General features: G+C 58.6%; 1 protein-coding gene across 1 annotated transcript in view; it reads left to right on the top strand.

Moving 5' to 3' along the window:
• Positions 1-5,334, top strand: part of SULT4A1 (sulfotransferase family 4A member 1) — a 37,145-nt gene that overhangs the window by 11,084 nt on the left and 20,727 nt on the right. The window lies entirely within an intron of this gene.

Genomic DNA, 5,334 nt, shown 5'->3' with positions numbered 1-5,334 from the left:
CCCCCCCCCCCCCCCGCAGGTGGCAGGGCAGTGGACTGGGTGATGGCTGTGTTTGTCTTTCTCAAGCCTCAGAGCAGACCAAGAGCTGTGAGCATTTCCCGTATCTGTGCTGGGTGCCTGCTTTGTAGCTTCACTGGAAGGGGGCCCATTTGCAGGTAAGGGACTGGTGCCCAAGGAGAAGCTGGCCCAGGTGCTGGCAGTGGGGCCCAGGTCTGCCGCCTCCTCCCAGTGGGCCCAGCTCTGGGGGTGCCGGCCCCCAGGGGCCTGTGTCGGGCAGGTATTTCCTCCACCACCACGGTCAGCCCCACGGTCAGCACTGTGATGCCTTTGGCAGCCGGGAGTCGTGGCGTTAATCCACGTGGTGGTCCTCCCCTTAGAGATGAGGAAACAGATCGAGAGGAGCTCATTCTGGCTCAGCGTCTGGGTGTCAGGAGGTGGCCAAGCCAGGGTCTCAGACACGGCCTCTATGAGCCAGGGCCCGCGTGGCCTTGCCTTTGGTTGGTTTGCGTCTCCCGTGTGCGGGGGTGAAGCCCGCCTGTGAGTGGGCATGCTTGGGTCTCGAGAGTCTGAAGCAAGGGCTGCAGTGGAGAAGTGAGGTGGGAGGTGGTCTCAGGAGGTGAGGGGAGAAGGTGGCTGGAGTGGTGCCCCTGTGGGTACTGGGGCTCTGCCTGCTGGGGCCTCCAGAGATGGCGTGGAAATGGCTCAGGGGGCTCCCTCGAGGGGCAGGAGGCCAGTGCTCCCCGGCCAGCTGCTGGCCCTTTGCGGCCTGTCCTGCAGGGACTGTGTGAGAAGCAGGCACAGCACCTGAAGTGGGAGGCTTCTCACGTGGGGGCTGTCCACCCGCGCTGCAGGTGACGTCGGGGGTGGCCGAGGTGGGCGGCTGGGCACTGAGCGGGTCTGCTCGAGGAGGGGCTCGAGTCTCAGTTTGGGGCGAGGCCCTCGCCGGTTCTGTGTCCTACTCTTTGAAGTGGGGGTGACGTGCTCTGTCTTGCAGGGCGGTTGGGAGGACTGAACGTTGTAATGTGCCTCCAGCACCGGGCGTGGGCCTTGTATTTTGTTAGCCCTTGTTTTCCTTGTTCCCTCTTTCATGTCTGCTGCACCTGGAACATTCTGTGTCTGTTGCCATGTGAGAGACCGCCTGGACTCCATGCCTTAAAACAAGACTGTTACTGTAGCCTAGTGTCTGCTGTCGCTGATCTCNCCCCCCCCCCCCCCGCCATGTGTCTGCAGGTCAAGTGGAGGCTTCGAGCTGGGCTGGGCTGGGCTGGGCAGCCCTGCTCCAGGGGACGCTTCTCCTTGTGCTGGGACCTGCAGGATAGCCAGGGAATGTCCCTCTTGGTGCCGGTGGAAGCACAAAAGAGCAGGCAGAAGCATGCAGAAGTCTGGGCTTTGCCTCCTGCGTCGGCCACAGCAAGTGGCCTGGTTGTGCTCCCTCTTCCAGGAGGAGCCGTGAAACCCTGGCGGAGAGCGTGGGTGGGGCACGGTGGAGGAGGGGGTCCCCCATTACTGTGCCCAGACACTCCTCTGGCTCAAAGCCCAGGAGAGTTTCATGCTTGGAACCTGAGGGCCAGAGGTGCACCGGCCACGTCTGGCCCCCCAGGCTTGCGGGAAGAGGGAGGCTGGGCATCTGGGCCCCAGATTCGGGGGGCCTCCTCAGGCGGGGACTGTGGCCAGCCAGGGCTGTCTGAGGGTGGGACTGGGCGCACAGCAGCCACTTGACATCATCTCTGTGGGCCCAGAAGCTGACTTCCCACAGCCGGGGGGGGGGGGGCAGTCCCAGCCACTTCCTCCCTGTGCCTCGCCCTTGTTCGTCCCCAGCTGGGGGGCGGGGGCAGGGTCAGAGCTGTAGCCTGCAAATGAGAACAGGTCGCTCGAGGCCTTGGTTTTGTTGCCCACTTGCTTTGTAAGCTTCGGGGGGTGTGTGGCGTGTGTGGTTTGTGTGTATGTGTATATCGTGTGTGTGTGTATGTGTGTGAGGTCGTGTGTCATGTATGAATGTGGTGTGTGCGTGGCATGTGTGTGTCATGTATCAATGTGTTGTGTGTGGTGTGAGTCAAATGTAAATGTGTGGTGTGTATGATGTGATGTGTGTGTCGTGTGTGTATATGTTGTATGTATAAATTGTGTGTGTGTCATTTGTGTATATGTGTGGTGTGCATGAATTTGTGTGGCGCGTGTGTGTCATAGGTAAATGTGTATATGAATGTGCCGTGTGTGCTGTGTGTTGTGTACATGTGTATGGTGTGTATAAGTGTGGCATGTGTTATTTGTGTATGTGTGTGGTATGTATGAATCTGTGGTGTGTATGTTGTGTATATGTGTGTGGTGTGTGCGAATGTGTATAGTTTGTGGTGTGTGTGTCATGTATGAATATGTGTGGTACCTATGAATGTGTGGTGTGTGTCATTTGTGTGTATGTGTGTGGTATGTACTAATGTGTGTGGTGTGTGCCATGTGTATGTGTGATGTGTATGAATGTGTGTGGTGTGTGTGCCATTTGCATATCTGTGTGTGGTGTGTATGAATGTGGTGTGTGGTATATGTGCGTCATGTGTATGAGTGTGTGTATGAATGTGTGTGTATGTCATGTGTATGTGTGGTGTGTATGAGTGTCTGGTGTGGGTGTATGAGTGTGTGGTGTGTGTGTAGTATGTGTGTGTATGAATATGTGTGTGGTGTGTATGAGTGTGTGGTGTGGGTGTGTGGTTGTGTGTATGAATGTGTATGTGGTGTGTAGAGTGGTGTGGGTGTATGAGTGTGTGGTGTATGTGTGTGGTGTGTGTGGTATGAGTGTGGTGTGTGCAGTATGTGCGTGTATGAGTGGTGTGGTGTGTATGAGCATCTGGTGTGCGTGTGTGGTATGTGTGTGTATGAATGTGTGTATGTGGGTGTGTGAGTGTTTGGTGTGTGTGTGATTGTGTGTATGAATGTGTGTGTGGGTGTATGAGTGTGTGGTGTGTGTGAGGATGCGCTCGGTTCTGGAGTCAGAGTTGAGGGTTCTGGGTTCTGGGTTCATGGTCGCTGGCGTCTGTGGCCTGGGCCGGTTCATCTCTGAGCTGGTCCTTTGTGTGTGAGTCCCATGGTGGTAGCCACCTAGGGGCTCATGACAATCGAATGAGGACATGGCTGAGTTGCCGTGGCCGTGCCTGGGACACCGAGCACTGCCTGACTGTCGTCGCAGTGACTGCAGGCACTTGTGTGAGCGTGGCGGGCTTCTCGCCTCCGCACCCATCTGCAGCCAAGGGACTGAGCTGTCCCCCATGTCCGGGGGTCCCCAAGAAGCTGAGAGGGCACAGGTGACATCTCCCAGGATGGGGGACAGGTGCTCACCTGGCGGCAGATGGGCCCCGCTCTCTGTCTTCCAGGGGGGAGCGTCTGGAGGCCGTCTAGGCCTGTGCAGGAAGGGTAGGTCCCGTGCTGGGGGCTGGGCCTGCAGGAGCCCCCGGTCCTGGGTGGCCCGGTGGCCGCAGTCTCAGACGCTTAGCTGTCGCTAAGACGGGGCCCGGCTGTAACCCGTCACTGTCCCGTGACTCCAGAATGCCCGTGGGCGCACTCGATGGAGGGGGGCACGTTGAACGCATGTGCTCATCTCTGCTTCCTCTTAAGACCTCGCTGCGTGACGGTCAAGGAGCAGAAAGGTCTGAAACCCTTGGGGCGCCTGGGTAGCGCAGTCGTTAAGCGTCTGTCTTCGGCTCAGGGTGTGATCCTGGCGTTCTGGGATCGAGTCCAACATCGGGCTCCTCGGCTGGGAGCCTGCTTCTTCCTCTCCCTCTCCTCCTGCTGTGTTCCCTCTCTCGCTGGCTGTCTCTCTGTCACATAAATAAATAAAATCTTAAAAAAAAAAAAAAAAGGTCTGAAACCCTCCGAGAAGGAGAGGCGGTGACTCGGGATTACGATGCCCGCGCAGCGCACGACCAGAGTTGGTGGCCGAGTGTTAACCGCTCAGCAGGCGGAGAGCCGAAATGCTGGCAGCGGGAGGGCCGCAGGCGCACCAGCCAATTCCAGCTGCGGGGCTCCGGCAGCGGGGGGCCCCTGACACCTCCCAGGGTAGCAGCCGTGATGGGGCACAGACAACGGGAGGCCGACGCAGAGACCTTTCTTTGGGGAATTCGATCCGGGGAGGCTGTGGACTCGGGGATGTCGAGCCCGGCTCTGGGCTGGGATACGGTACCCTAAGGAAGTTGGGATCACCTGAAAGCTAGGTTCCCAACCCCCTCCCCTGCTTGGCTCCCGGGATGCTGGTGGACCCCCAGAGCAGAGAGAGAACATAAGTGTTTGCACGTACTCCGCTGTGAGAGCGCCCGGGCGGGGCTGCTGCCACAGACTCAGGGAGGCCCGCGGTCAGCGAGCCTTGCTCCCCACAGGTGGCTGTGTCCAGGGGCTTGTTGTTACCTGCGGATGGACTCAAGGTCACTGGATCTTAAAGTCTCTAAAACTAGGGACAGGGACCTACAGAAACAAAAGGCAGGAAAAGGAGCTTGGAGAAATCCAGGGCAGTGTATGGGACAGAAGCAGACCTGAAACAGTGGACCCCCACCCCCCCCAACTGCACGGCTGACTCTAGAGCCACCTCAGTGAGTGAAGCCGGGTGCCTCCCTGAAGAGATGACCGGCCAGAAAGGAGCAAGGACAGAGCAGGACGGAACTCTTGGGATTAACAGTATGGTCGTTGACATTTTTGAAAACTCAGCTGTGAGGCTTGGATGGTCAAGCGGAGGAATTATCTCAGGAAGTAGAAGAAAAATTTTCATGAAATGATGGCAGATAGGAGAAAAGAGATAAGAAAATGGGAAGATCCCGGAGCTCAGGAAGAGAACAGAGTATGGAGGAGAGAAAATGACGGAAACTGGACTGTCTGGAACTCCAGGGTGTGAGCTAGAGGAGCCCCCGAGTGTCTGGCATGACGGAGCACACGCCCCTGAAGTCTCAGGGTCTCCAGAGGCAAGACGGGCCACGGTCAAGGACTGGGAAGCGGGCCCTCGGAGTTCTCAGCGCAGCATCAGCACCTGGGAGTCGGGACTGCGCGAGCACAGTTCTGGGGTAAACGCCCTCCAGCCCGGAATTCTGGACGCAGCCAAACTGCTGGTCACGAGCGAGGTAGACACGGACGCTTTTCCCGCTCAGCCCCACGCTCAGGAAGCCACGAGACGGTGGGCTCCGCCAGCGCATGGGAAGACCCCAACGAGGGGCACAGGGAGAGTGGACGCGGTGCCTCCAGCCCGAGGAGCTCTGGGAGGACGGTCGTGGAGAGCAGAGCGGGCAGGGGAACTCAGCAGGACTGAGTGTCCCTAACGGCTTGCTGCAGAGTCGGGCGGGGGCGGGGGGGGGGGGGGGG

Source organism: Ursus maritimus, unplaced genomic scaffold (genome assembly GCF_017311325.1).
Source record: "Ursus maritimus isolate PB19 unplaced genomic scaffold, ASM1731132v1 scaffold_21, whole genome shotgun sequence".
Taxonomy (NCBI): Eukaryota; Metazoa; Chordata; class Mammalia; order Carnivora; family Ursidae; genus Ursus; species Ursus maritimus.
The sequence above is the reverse complement of the archived record's forward strand: the minus strand, read 5'-3'. Positions and strand labels throughout refer to the sequence as shown.